We start from the raw sequence: 15,211 nt of genomic DNA, 5'->3' as shown, positions 1-15,211 counted from the left end.
AAAAAAAAAAGTAGGGGGAGGAGAGAGAAGAGAAAAATAAAGAAGGGGGATAGTTAGGGTGGGGACAGAAAGTTAATGGCCTAATGTACGTTGTCCAATACTAATTATATTCCTGGTAGAGAATTATCTACGTATATAAGATAAAATCCTTACTCTAAGGTTTATTAATTTATTGAAAAGCTATCAAAAACAGGCAAAAGAGAAAGAGAGAATTTAAATGAAACAAAGTCAAAGTTTAGAGAAATCAACTGAAAATTACATCCATCTAGAAGAGCTTCATGAAATACAGAACTGGGTCTTAACTTTGAAAAAAAAAAAAAGAATAATAATGAATTATTCCAGAATAGAAAAAAGCCCACTTGACTTGATGGAACAATCTTCTTGACAGTAGACAAAGAGGCAGAAATTAGGATTGATTCAAAGATGAGAGAGAAACTGACCAGAATGAACATGGTTTATATTGGGGAAGAAGGGTAAGCAGCAGAGTAAGCAGGGCAGAGCCAGAGGGATTTAAGAAAAAATGACAGAAGTACACAGGCATCTGAGAAGAAATAATACAAGCAACAAACCTGGTTGGTACATAGTTAAAAAAGAATCCAAAATATCAGACTACTAGAAAAAATAAAGTTCTCTTCCCATAAGCTTTTCCAGGTTTAAGCCATTTGAGGCCCTAGAAAAAGGCAAAGAAGTTCTCTATTTTTTTTCTTTTCCCCTTCCTTTATTTTTTTAATATTTTATTTATTTATTTATGAGAGACAAAGAGAGGCAAAGACATAGGCAGAGGGAGAAGCAGGCTCTCCACGGGGAGCCTGATGTGGGACTAGATCCTGGGACTGCAGGATCATGCCCTGAGCCGAAGGCAGACACACAATCTCTGAGCCATCCAAGGCATCCCTCCTCTTCCTTTAAAGAAAAGACACATTTGGGGATCCCTGGGTGGCGCAGCGGTTTGGCGCCTGCCTTTGGCCCAGGGCGCGATCCTGGAGACCCGGGATCGAATCCCACGTCAGGCTCCCGGTGCATGGAGCCTGCTTCTCCCTCTGCCTGTGTCTCTGCCTCTCTCTCTCTCTCTTTGTGTGACTATCATAAATAAATAAAAAATTAAAAAAAAAAAAAAAAGAAAAGACACATTTGAAGATTAATTTTCCATATGCAAATTAGTCATTGGTTTTTGTCTTTTGATTTCAAAGCCGCTGTCAAACAAAAAAATCTTAGGTTGATACATTGAGTCATTTACTACAGGCCCTATTCTAATTGCATACTTAAGTGAGACATAATGGTGGCCCCATTCTAATTGCATACTTTAGTGGGACATAATGGTTTCTTCTGCAATCAGCAAATTTACCACACCCCTGCATCTATCAATTATTCCACACCCTACAATTAAAGTGTTGTAAAAAGAATTAAGGATATCATCCTTACCCTTCGGAAATCATTTTTCTGATTACTCCAAAAATCACAGAGCCAAAATAATAATACACTGAAGTTATTTTTTTAAATAAGTTTTTCCAACATATTCTTCATAATGTGGCAATTAACTAGTCCCACGTTATTCTTGACAACAACCAGTAACTTCCAATTGGCAAAATAAAACAGCAAAGGGGCAAAAAATATCAAAAGGAAGGAGACAACAGTGTGGTTTTAGCATAAAGACAAACCAACAGAACAAAGAGCCAAGAAATAAACTGCATATATAGTTAATGATTTTCGACAAGGGTTCCAAGATTATTCAACAAAAAAAGGGCAGTCTCTTTAAGAAAAGGTACTGGGAAAACTGGATATTCACATGCAAAAGAATGAAGCTGGAGCTTTACCTTACACCACATGCAAAAATTAACTCAAAATGGATTAAAAGCCTGAACGTAAAAACCTAAAAATATAAAATTTCTAGAAGAAAACATAGGAAAAATCTTCAGGATACTGGACGTGGCAATCATTTCTTGGAAATGATACCAAAAGCAAAGGGAACAAAAGAGAAAACAAATGGGCTATACCAAACTTTAAAACTTTTGTGCATCAAAGAACACAACCAACAGAATGAAAAGACAACATAAGAATAAAAGGAAATATATGTAAATCTTATATCCAATTAGGGGTTAAATCTTTGTACATTGTTGGTGGGACTGTAAAATGATGAAACTGTTAACAGAAAACAGTATGGAGGTTCCTGAAAAAATTTAAAATAGAAGTAGTGAAAAAAATAAAAAATAAAAATAAAATAAAATAAAATAGAAGTAGCGTATATGACCTAAGAATTCTAACTTGGTATATATCCAAATTAACTACATGTAGAAACTCAAAGAGCTATATGCACACTCACATTCATAGCAGTACTCTCCACAACAGCCAGAAGAAGGAAACAACCCAAATGTCCACTGGCAGATGAGTAAACAAAATGTAGTATATACAATGAAATATTATTCAACCTTTAATTTTTTTTTTTTTTAGAGGAGGGAGAGTGAGTGCAAGCAAGGGGAGGAGGGGCAGAGAGAGACTCAAGCGGGCTCCACACCCAGCACGTGCGAAAGCAGGGCTCAATCTCAACCCTGAGATCACAACCTAAGCCAAAATCAAGAGTTTTGGGGTTTTTTTTAAAGATTTTATTTATTTATTCATGAGAGACAGAGAGAGAGACAGGCAGAGGGAGAAACAGGCTCCATGCAGGGAGCCTGATGTGGGACTTGATCCCGGGTCTGCAGGATCAGGCCCTGGACTGAAGGTGGCGCTAAACAGCTGAGCCACCCGGGCTGCCCCCAAATCAAGAGTTTTAACTAAAATCAAGACATTTAACTAACTGAGCCAATCAGGTGCCCCTATTCAGCCTTTAAAACGAAAGAAATCCTATCATATTCTAAATGGAAGAACCTTGTAGACATTATGCTAAGTGAAGTAAACCAGTCAAAAAACAACACCACTGTATGATTCTACTTATATGAAGTAACTAGAGTAATGAAATTCATAGAAACATGAAGTAGAATGCAGTTACCAGGGAATGGAGAGAGGGAGAAAATGGGAGTTGTTTAAGTACAGTTTCAAACTTGTAAAATGAAAAGTTCTGAGTATGCCTGGGTGGCTCAGTGGTTGAGTGACTGCTTTTGGCCCAGGGCATGATCCGAAGGTCCTGGAATAGAGTCCCACATCAGGCTCACCTCTCACCACAGGGAGCCTGCTTCTCCCTTTGCCTATGTCTCAGTCTCTGTGTGCCTCTCATGAATAAATAAATAAAATCTTAAAAAAAGAAAAAAGATGAAAAGTTCTGGTAATCTGTTTACAACCATATGTACTTAACACTACTGAACTACACACTTAAAAATAGTTAAGGTAGATTTTATGTTATGTGGTTTTTATCACAATAAAAAAAAGGTAAGACAACTACTTAAATATAACCAAATTAGGAAATATAAAGTACAAAAGACTAGAAATTAGAATTTCCAAATCCCTTTCGCTTTTTTTTTTTTAAGTTTATTTGAGAGAGACAAACACAGCAAAAGAGCACACAAACGGAGAAGCAGGATCCCTGCAGAGCAGGGAGCCAAACTCAGGGCTTGATCCCAGAACCCTGGGATCATGACCTGAGCCAAAAGCAGATGCTTAACCTACTGAGCCACCAAGGCATCTTCATTGTAAGATATAATAAGATAAATATTATAATGAACTAGGGGGAAGGGGAGAGTCCTACTTCTCTCCCTTAATAGCCTATGATCCTAGGGTCAGTCTTACTTTCCTCACTTCTAAATTAGAGAGTAATAATAATACTTTCACAGGAGTGTTAAGAACATCAGATGAGACAGAGCATGTGGAAGTCTATAAATTCACATAAACAAAAGTATCACTCAAATAACAAATTCCTCAGAAAGTATTTTCCAAACATAAGATGTTATACTTTAAAATACTAAGGAGGGCAGTCTGGGTGGCTCAGCGGTTGAGCGCCGCCTGCTGCCCAGGGCTTGATCCTGGAGACCCGAGATTGAGTCCCGCATCAGGCTCCCTGCATGGAGCCTGCTTCTCCTCTGCTTGTGTCTCTGCCCCTCTCTGTGTCTCAAATAAATAAATAAATAAATAAATAAATAAATAAATAAATAAATAAATAAATAAATAAATAAATAGATAGATAGATAGATAAATAAATAAATAAATAAAATTATAAAATAAAATACTAAGGAAAAGGGCAGCCTCTCACTCTCATTCTCTCTTGCTCTCACTCTTTCAAATAAATAAAATCTGTTTTTAAAAAAGGGAAAAGACAAAAGAGGGAAAAAAAGCTGTTGACTTTGACATCATAAAACTAGTAGTCAACAGTTTATCAAGAGGTCTATCTTATTTCTTAATTTTTCAATTTTAGACATTTTTGCTGTCTTACTACTAGAGAAGATTAAGACTTAGCTATTATACCAAACATGCTTCCACAACTTCTCTCTCACATACATGCTCCAATTTCTATCAGTTCGGAGTTAAATCAATATTCAGATTACATCAGTATGGCTATGTAAACATTTTTTTCAAGGTATCTTGTATACTCTACATTTCCTTGCTTCTACTTCTTTAAATCTTTTCTCATTATTTTCATATACGTGGTTTTCTTTGAAAATTGACCTCAAACTCCTGAAAAGCTCTTATAAAAGGCCTTCAAAAACAACTGACGGGATCCCTGGGTGGCTCAGCGGTTTGGCACCTGCCTTTGGCCCAGGGCGCAATCCTGGAGTCCCAGGATCAGGTCCCACGTGGGAGCCTGCTTCTCCCTCCTCCTGTGTCTCTGCCTCTCTCTGTCTCTCTCTGTCTCTCTCTCTCGGTCTATCATAAATAAATAAATCTTAAAAAAAAAAAAAAAAAACTGACACCAGGGCTTCCTGGCTGGCTCAGTTGGTAGAGCATGTGACTCAATCTCAGGGTCCTGAGTCTGAGCCCCAGTTGTGGCATAGTTTATTTAAAATAAAACAAACAGGGATCCCTGGGTGGCGCAGCGGTTTGGCGCCTGCCTTTGGCCCAGGGCGCGATCCTGGAGACCCGGGATCGAATCCCACGTCGGGCTCCCAGTGCATGGAGCCTGCTTCTCCCTCTGCCTGTGTCTCTGCCTCTCTCTCTGTGACTATCATAAATAAATAAAAAAAATAAAAAAATTTAAAAAAAAATTAAATAAAATAAAATAAAATAAAACAAACAAACAAATAAAAAACAATTGATACTCATTTTCCCTTAGGGAGACATCCTTTTTGAAACAGCTAACCTTCTGCAGCAATTCAGACTGGTTTGTCTCGTCTAAGTTTGTTCACTTTGATACAAGGAATTCCTTTCACTCCTTTCCGGGGCTGAATCTCATTTATAACAGCCAAAATCCTGTTCTTTCTTGATTCTCTTTTAGAGAATCATTTCTATAAATTTCTAAAATAGGGTATATGGGGCAAAAAAAATTAAGACTTTTCAATTCTAAAATCCTAATAATTGAATGACAGATTGTCTAAATGTAAAATTCTAGAATGAAAATAATTGTTTCTTAAGAGTTTTTAAGGGGGGGGGGGGTGCCTGGCTGGCTCAGCTGCTGGACCATGCAACTCTTAATCCCAGGGTGGTTAGTTTGAGCGCCATGTTAGGTATACAGATTACTTAAAAGAAAAAAAAAAAAAAAGTTTTGAAGGAATCTTTGTTTCCTAGCAGAAGGTGTTGTTTTATGTTTTAAAAGATTTATTCATTTTAGAGAGAGAGAGAGAGGGCACACACAGAGAGGAAGATAGATGGAGAGATGGAGAGACAAGGAAGAAAAGAGAAACTGATCCCAGACTTCATGCTGAGTGTGGAGAACAACGTAGGGCTCAATCCCACAAACCCAAGATCATAACCTGAGTTGAAACCAAAAATTGGGGGGGGGGGGGGGGGGGGCGGAATCCCTGGGTGCCTCAGCGGTTTAGCGCCTGCCTTGGGCCCAGGGCATGATCCTGGAGTTCCAGGACTGAGTCCCACATTGGGTTCCCCACAGGGGGCCTGCTTCTCCCTCTGCCTGTGTCTCTGCCTGCCTCTCTCCCTCTCTCCCTCCCTCTCTCTCTCTCTGTCTCTCATGAATAAATAAATAAAATCTTTAAAAAAAAAAAAGTTGGACACCTGACCAGCTGACTATGCCACCCAGCCGCCCCTAGGGTGTTGCTATATAGAATACTTCTCTATATGTGACCTGTTTTTTTCTCCGTGGTAGTGTTTAATCCATGTGTTCTCAAATTCCGAAATGATGTGCCATAGGAAGTCTTTTCTACCCATTTTTCTGGCATTCATTTGGAAGGCCTATTTTAACCTAGATATTTACATCATTTAATTCATATATTCCATATTTATCATTTATGTGACAATTTTCTCCCCTTGGTTTTCTCTTTTATCTTTGTTGAACTCACATTACTCGGGTGTTGGACTTATTGGATGATCCTCTACTTTTCTTATCTTTTCCCACATTTTCCCCATCCCTTTGATTCATTCTACTCTGAAAGACACTTTTACTAGATTTTTAATATATGAATCAAAATTTTAATTCCTTTTTACCCTGAATAATCCATTTTACAGTTTTTTATTACTGTTTCACTGGTGCAGTATCTCCTGCTATCTATCTGTAAAATCACTTTAAATTTTCTTCTGTTCTCAGCACTGTCTCTCTTCTGAGTGTTTTTTGACTATTTGTTTTGGTCTCTCAAGTAGAGTGATCTAACTGCTGTTCAAGTGTGAGGCATCACACAAAATCAGAAGCTAAAGCTTCAAAATTGGTGAACTTCAGTGCAGGATGGCATTCTACTGAGGGGGAAATTCACTAAATGTCAGTGCTTTATTTCATTTCCCTGGTGTTAAGTTTTCCCAAAGAAGAATGTTTCAACTTAAAAATGTATAAAGAAGGCAACAAGCATTCTGGGAGCAAAGAAAACAGGACTAAAGATCTTACCACTCAATATGTAAACTTTCATTCAATTTCCCATTTTCATCAAGATCCTTCATCCTGTCCCAACTCCCACCAGCTGTGTCAAAACTTCTCTGGTTCCACCCTTTTCAAATAATAAACATTCAGGTTTCTGTTGGCTGAACTATATGGAGAAGTAAAATCTAGAGTCTACACTACTCCAGACTTCAACTAATCCTAAAATTTTTAGCTCCAAGCAGCACTCTCATCTAAAGAGACACTTGATAACCAAGATTCCTGAGCCCTTCTGGAGTTTTGTGGGAAGATCCCTCTTATTTCTTATGAACTTCCCTCTCTGCAAGCACAGAATGAATGCAGAAAAATGAAAACCTAAGTTTACCAGTTAAATCAGTCCATCTCTTTCTTCCAAAAACGTTAATTCTCATGTTGATACTTCCTCTTGTCTTTTGTCCTTTAGGGTTTACACGATTTTGTTTTTATGTTATCTTATTTTTTTATTTTACTGAAATTAGGTTTACAAATTATGCTGAACCCCATTCATGCAGTATTTTTTAATAAATTTCTAACCAATATAATTTCCTTCTGTAATAATAGTCATTCAATAGATATTTAGTGAGCAACTTCCATGTGTCAGATACTACTGTTCTAAGCACTGGAAATTTAACTGGGAACAAAACAAAGTCCCTATTCTCAAAGAGCTGACATTTTAATTGAAGAATATAGACATTTCTTTAAATAAAAAAAAGTCTACAATATGTACATGATACTAAGCGCTATGAACAAAAAAAAGAGGAAAGGATGATATAATAAGAAAGTCAAATTATACAAATATGTAGAGCAAGAAAATTCCAGGCAGCAGAAAAAGCACATTCTGAGACAACTGCTTGTTTAGCATAGTCACAGAAACATAGATAAGCAAGAAGAGGACTACAGCTGGATTTATTTAAGTATCCCTCAATCTGGTTTGAGTCCTCCCTAATATTTAGCTTTACTGAATACATCATCATCAACCTCATGTAATGCCCATTTTCATTTAGCATAAAGCATTAACATATTCTGACCTACCAATAACACTTGTAGAATTTTCTCATAAAGAAATACTGAGGAAACCAGAGGCAACTTATTGGAAGTATTAGACTAACAAAGCTGCTATACAAATGAGAAATACACAAAAAAGTGACATTTTTCTAGTTAGAAATAATTCTTTTTAAAGCCCATTTTAGAGAATCATGAACAAGCATGTTCATTGCAGCATTTTTCCTAAGAAAATAACCATCTGTTGGTTCACTATCCAGTCCAGCCTCAACCACTCCCAATAAAAATACTAATTTCTCATAATGAGCTATTTGTCACAACCAGTGGCCAGTCTTTATCCTCTTAGATTTCTACGAAGCTTCCATTTCCTTCTTAAAATTCTTTACATTTCCAAGAAGTAAATCTATTATGATATCAACCACCAAATCCTCTCCACCTCATTTGTAATGTTGCCTTTCACCCCCCCAAAGTATTATTTGCTTTGTATCTCTACTATAGAACTCCTGTAATGGCTGAAATACTTAATCATCACTGGTCCACCTCTTCCCTTGGTCACAATGGATAAAGTATCTCTGCCCCTAACAAAGGTCATACCCTGAACTCATGATTTGATCATTTCTCCCACCCATCTTCTCAGGAATAGTGTTTCTTAAATTATCTTTACTCTCCCGTTATCAGTTTCTCTCAGTGTCTTAAATCACTTCCACTAGCATTGTCATATAAATAGTTTTCTTCTATTTAAAAATTTATAACATATATACTACAATTTAGCTTAAACACAAGCAAAGAATGGGTAATCAGTCATAAGCTATGTTAAAGGTTTGGATTTTGTTCTAAGGACAAAGGCAATGAAGTTGAATTGAAACTTGTTATTTCTACTTCTGTAGCCTCCATTTACTCTTCAATTCGGTTTCTTCATCACTCTCTAAAATTTGCCAAGGTCACAATCTTCTTGTTTATAAGTCCAATTAATTGAACATTTCCTAATTCATCTTTCTGATTTACTCTTTTAAGTAGCATCCAACAGTAATGACTTTTTACTTGAAAGGTTCTCTTTTCTTGCCTTCTCTGACATATTTCACCTAGCTTTCCTCCTACCATTCTGAAGAATTTTTTTTATATTTTATATTTATTTTTAATTTAAATTCAATTAAGAATTTCTTTTTCTTCTCAACAATCTTGTAAGAATTGGTAGTACCCGAGATTTTGTCCTCAGCTCTCTCCTTTTTTCAATCAACACTCTCCTTGGGCTAATAGTGTTCTTCCACTTGATATATTTTCTTCACTTGACTTCCAAGTCACATCATCACCTCTCCTACTTCACAATCACTCTTATTCGTGAGTGAAGAGGCATGAGAGCTAGCCTACTGAGGCATCTGATCATTCTTTCAAGGTCATCTACCCTTCTCTATCTCCATTAACTCCCAATCTCACATGGTTTTAAATATTAATTATATGCCAATTCCCAAATTCTATCTCCAGCCCTCTTCCAGATCCATATATCCCACTGCTACTTTTATCATCTGCACATAGAGACATCTCAAATTACAAATTGTCCCTAAGTGAACTTCTGATATCTCCCCAAAAACCTGCTCCATCCACTGCCTTCCATGTCTGCTGAAAGGAAATCCCTCCTTTCAGATGCTCAGCCCAAAAATCTTGGAAGTCACCCCTGACTCTTCTTTCTCTTACAAACAACCACTCTGAAAAACAAACAAACAAACAAACAAACAACCACTCTGTTATGGAATCTTTCATATAGATTCAGCATCCCACTCCTTATAATTATCATTCAAACCACTCATCTCTCAACTAGACTATTACAGTCTTTTTGACCTCATCTTTTTTTTACTTTACCCTCACTCAGCCCCAACCACGCTGACATGTTGTCTTCTCTAAAACAGACCATACTCTCTAGCCTCAGAGCCTTTAAATTGGTTGTTTCCTCCACCCAGGGTGATCCTCTCCCAGATCTCCTCATTTGTTGTTATGTCACCTCTTAGGGAGTCTGACTCTTGATTTGGGCTCAGGTCATAATCTCAGCCTGGTGTCAGGCTCTGTACTCAGTGGGCAGTCTGCTTGAGATTCTCTCTCTTCCCCTCCCCACCCCTACTCCCACTTGTACCCTTTCTCTCAAATAAATAAATAAATCTAGAAAGAAACAAATTAACTCACCTTCTCAATAATACCTACCTGGGCAATCCTATTTAAAATTGTCACTTGTTCCCATCCCCAGCACACATGATCCCTTTTCCCATATTTGATCCACTTTACCTTCATTTTTTTTTATCCATGATATTGTACTCTAACATAATAATTTACTTATTTAGTATACCCTAACATAGGAATCAACTACCCCCTTTCTATTCACAGTACTACTGCTATAGTTTAAGTAATCATTATCTCCCCACTAGACCAGTATTTTTTAACCTGCAGACTGCTTCAGACCAGCTTTCTCTTTTTTTGCATGTGAAAAATAAAACAGAATTTTTATCAGAGTACTTCACACACACAGTAAGGTACATTCTTTCGTGACATTTGCTGTGATTATACCCAAACACACACACACACACACAAATTCAGTTACTGCATCCTAAGTTGCCTGGCATACTGAAGACATTACTTGTGAAAGAATGAATGAAAGCATGTCATCATATACTGCTATCATTTCAACTACTAGCTATTTGTGATAATACTGAGACACTATTGACTGAACAAGTATTTTGTTGAATGTCACCCATTTTTAAGAATGGGAAAAAGAAAACTGACAAGATTAAATAATCTGTCCACGGTTACATGGTAAGAAACAGACACAGCATTCAAATCTCTTTTCTTTCTTTCTTTTTTTTATTTTAAAGATTTTATTTATTTATTCAGAGAGAGAGAGAGAGAGAGGTCAGAGTCACAGGCAGAGGGAGAAGCAGGCTCCATGAAGGGAAGCCTGACGTGGGACTTGATCCCGGGTCTCCAGGATCACACCCCGGGCTGCAGGAGGCACTAAACCACTGTGCCACGGGGGCTGCCCTCTTTTTTTTTTTTTTTTTTTTTTTCCCAAACCGCTTCTAACACCAAAACTCTCCCTGCTCTCTACTAATTTCTGCAGCCAACAAATTCTATTTTGGTTGAAGTTTGGTTTTGTTTTGTTTTCCAGTTCAGCTCCTTTCCACTTCAAGTCCTTAGTGTACCCAGTTTCTTCCATTTGGAATACTCTGCTACCCTTCTAGCTCATCCCCACTTAGAAACCTCAACTTAGCTGAAGCCTACTCATTCTTCTGCATGAAGTTTAAACATTACTTCTTGAAAAGTATTCCCATACACTCCAAATTAGTTACATTCCTTCCATGATGCTTCCACAGCATTCTTTTTCTCCAAAGAAGAAATTACATTTGTGATGTAATAACCTTCTGTAATAACCTTCTTTACTTGTTTGATATCATCACTTTGTAATCTTAACTACAAGTTTCCTGAGAGTAAGGACCAGATCTACCAATACACAGGGATATAGCACACCCAGAGGCCTACTACTACACACTCAATTCACTGAATAATAGACGCTATTATAGTCCTTAGTTCCCCCAAACTAAATACTAACATATCATTTTCATAACCAAATAAGAAATGGTATAATAAAGTACTTGAGCTTTAGAGTCAGACAGAACTGAATTAAACATCTGGCCCACAAACTAATTAGGGAACACTAAGCAAAATAGTTAATCTCTCTAAGCCTCATTCACAAAATAATCACAAATACCTTGCCATAAAGGTTGACTTCTTTTCATTCACACTGCTATTACTACAATTTTTTTTAAAGATTTTATTTATTTATTCATAAAAGACACACAGAGAGAGGCAGAGACACAGGCAGAGGGAGAAGCAGTCTCCCCACAGGGAGCCCCATGTGGGACTCGATCCCAGGATCACACCCTGGGCCAAAGGCAGGTGCTCAGCCGCTAAGCCACCCCAGCATCCTGCTATTACTACAATTTAGGTTATTTACCATCTCCCCTCTTTAAAAAAAAAAAAAAGAAAAGTTTATTTATTTATTTAAACAATCTCTACATCGTACACGGGGCTCTAACTCACAACCTGGAGATCAAGAGCCGCATGTTTTACTTAGTCAGCCAGGCACCCCTATTTTATAATACCTCTTGTGTAATATTTTTCAAATTTCAGACTGCTACAAATCAGCTTCTCTTTTTTTTTTAATGGAAAAATATAGAATTGAAAACAATATATCAAAGTTCATGAATGCATCAAGGGCTTACTGTTGAAATATATACAGAATACAACTGCAGTTTATTGGGATGCAAAATTTACATGTACAACCTATTATGGGTCCTAGTCAAAAAATTTAAAAACATTGCTACACTACCACTACGGATGTATTAATATTAGTGTAATATTAAATTCAGCAGAACAGAGGTAGTGCCTTTGTTCACTACTGTGTTCCTAGAACCTAAAACAGTGTCTAGTATGTAACAGCACATTAAATCCCTGTTGAAAAAGTGAATGACAAATCTGGTCCCCACTTAACTTTTCAAACATACTAATCCTATAGTATTCCTCCTCATTGCAGTTTACAGAGCCCAATATAATTTTCATGTCTGAACCCTGGCTTACTCTATTCTCTTAGACTAACAAAACTTTCCTCCTTTTCTCAACTCACAAATCAATCAATGCCTTTTTGCTATATTTCACCTTATTTTTTTTTTACATTTCATTTTCTTATAAAATCATATTAGAGGGCTAAAGTCCACAAGAATGAAATATGATAAAGTGACTATGTAGTACACTAAAAAAATACAATGCTATATCACATTCAACTTTTAGCTCAGTTACAGCATACTTTAAACATTTCACTAACAATTCAGCACGCCACCTTAAAATTTAAAAGATCTTTTGGAGGATCACTTAACCAATACTTAACTAAAAGTGGGAAGTCTAATTAAATACCTTCCCTTTTAACTCTCTATAGGTACCCAAAACCATACTATACACTCTTGATAAACAGAGCAACACAAAAAAATCTAAGGTCATCACTAAGGACTAAAAAGTCAGCGATCTGAGTATTGCAAATCAACTAGCTTCGCAATCTGCAAGTTACTCTGCCCCTCATCCACAGATAAGCCAATTTGAAGACACAAGTTGGTAAGAAGAGACTATCATAACCACTGGTTTTGGCAACTGTTTTCAGAGGCTAAGTAGAATTTTCACAGATTGACCTTTTTCAATTTTCCACATATTAGACACCGAGTATGTTCCAGAAACTCAACTTTATATACAGATATTTACATAAATATCTGCATCACCTCCAAGTCTTTGGGGGGAAAAAAATCACCACTTGACTGGAACTAGTACTTTCTTTCTCCATTGAATATTTTTCACACACACACACACCCCTTACGTTTTATGCAGATTACTTATTAACATACTACAAAAAGTTCCATTCTTTCTCTTTATTTTTTTTAAGATTTAAAAATAATCTCTACAGCCAATGTGGGGCTCAAACTCATAACCCAGAGATCAAAAGTCACGTGCTCTCTTGACTAATCCTGCCAGGCGCCTCTGTTCTTTCTCTTAAGACACGTGTGCACACACACCTTTTATCATTTGATTTACAAAATTATTTTCCTTACTCAACTATAGGTAAGCAAATAAAAATATTACCAAATACTCTGACACTCAAAAAGATTGTGCTTTATAATTCTCACTTCAAATATCTCACACCACTTACTAACTAGCTATCTTTGCTCAACCCCTAATTATTCCAGAGTTCACAATCCAGGAACTAGAGTTCTTTAGCAGAACTCCTTTCGTTCACGTTATCCCTACCAGAAGCTGAACAGTGGAAAGTTCCAACTTTTGCAACTCTAGAATAAGGTTATAAATGGGACAGAGAAAGGAAGGGGGGGGGGGGGGGGCTTGTTTTTTTTTTTAATCCAGTTAAGCTCCCAGAGAAACCAAAATACTTAGGTTCCCCAACATGAGCTTCATACTTCCCTGTATAAAATTTGCTTTAAGCTTCAAACCTTTCCAGCTGTTAAAAAAAAAAAAAAAAAAAAGTTTAAAGTATTTCTGAACAGACTGGATCAGTTGCCAAATAACTTAAAGTCCTTAAAGGGAAGGCAACATAAACATCCAACTAAAAAGTAACACTACGATCGGCATAAACTCATGCGGTATTACATTATCATCCATAACGCACGAAGAGCAGTACTACTTATTAAAGACGTGATTTCAGGGCGAGAAAAACGCCAGTGTTGGCCTCTGATTGAAAACAGGCTTCCTTTAAGAGATCCTACCCGGACCTTTAATGTCCGCTTCTCTCGCTTCTATCCTACGCTGCCAACAGCTCTGGGCGACGCTGGCGGTGCGGACTGACTCAGGGGCCCAGCAGCGCGGCTGGCGCGGTCGGAACGCGGAACGCGCCGCCACAAGGCGCCCCCAAGCTCTTACGGACAGAATCTGAATTCTCGCAGGGGTCGGCCGGCTATAGGGAGCCCCTCCACTTGCAGTCGTCCCAGCACGCTGCTTTCCGGCTCCCGGCGAGCCAGGGCTCCCCACTTAACCCCGACACGCTCCGCTCCCGAAGCCCAGGTGGAGGCCCACAGACCCCCGCCCTTTATAAGGCGCACCCATAGAGAAACGTCTGGTCTAACTAGGAAAGGAAGCCTCGCCCTGCTCCACCCAACAGGTGGGAAGGAGAAAGGAATGGACGGCTGGACGCCGAGACCAGGCCAGGCCAGGCCTCAAGCGGGCCGGGAGCGGGAGGCCGCAACCCCAGCGCGGCCTGAAATCCGGCAGGCCCTTCCTGCCCCGCAAGTCACCCCCGCTCCAGCCAGCTCCAAGACGCCCGCCCCAGCCGACCTGACGGCGGATGCCACTCAATGCCATGAGCCGCAGTCTGGGCCAACCGAGCCGAAGATGGCACTTCCCCCCGTCTCTGTCCCGCAGCAGCCGCCACCAGCACCACGACCGCCTCGTCGAGAGCGCTTCGCGCATGCGTCGCTGTCCCGGGAGGCGAAGGAGTCACGTGGTGGCGCCGCGCTCAGGCCTCGCCCTCCGCGGGATCCTGGGCCCCGGCCCCGCCCGGCCCCCGCCCCGGCCCCGGCCCCGGCCCCGGCCCCGCCCCAGGCCCGCGGTGCCGCTGCCGGCGGTTTGCTCCGCTCCGCGGGGACTTTCTAAGCGAAAAGTCAAGTGTTTAGGGCCTCTTACGTCCTCGATCTTAACCGTAGACAGCGCCTCACCCCCCTCAAAGAAAACCATTGTTGTCTTATGGAGCAAACC

At 38.9% G+C, this 15,211-nt stretch overlaps 1 protein-coding gene across 6 annotated transcripts in view; it reads right to left on the bottom strand.

Moving 5' to 3' along the window:
* Window positions 1–14,931, bottom strand: part of PRPF39 (pre-mRNA processing factor 39) — a 38,366-nt gene extending 23,435 nt beyond the window's left edge. For 3 of the 6 annotated variants that reach the window (XM_026000763.2, XM_072761479.1, XM_072761480.1), the window contains exon 1: window positions 14,792–14,925. The gene's annotated coding sequence lies outside the window, so the exon portion shown is untranslated. Of the gene's footprint in view, window positions 1–14,791 lie in introns of all 6 variants that reach the window. The other 3 variants (XM_026000762.2, XM_072761481.1, XM_026000765.2) reach the window with 3 other exon arrangements.
* Window positions 14,932–15,211: the final 280 nt, after the last annotated feature.

This window comes from Vulpes vulpes, chromosome 6 (assembly GCF_048418805.1).
Source record: "Vulpes vulpes isolate BD-2025 chromosome 6, VulVul3, whole genome shotgun sequence".
NCBI lineage: Eukaryota > Metazoa > Chordata > Mammalia > Carnivora > Canidae > Vulpes > Vulpes vulpes.
Note: the sequence above shows the minus strand (reverse complement) of the source record. Positions and strands in the feature narration are given on the sequence as shown.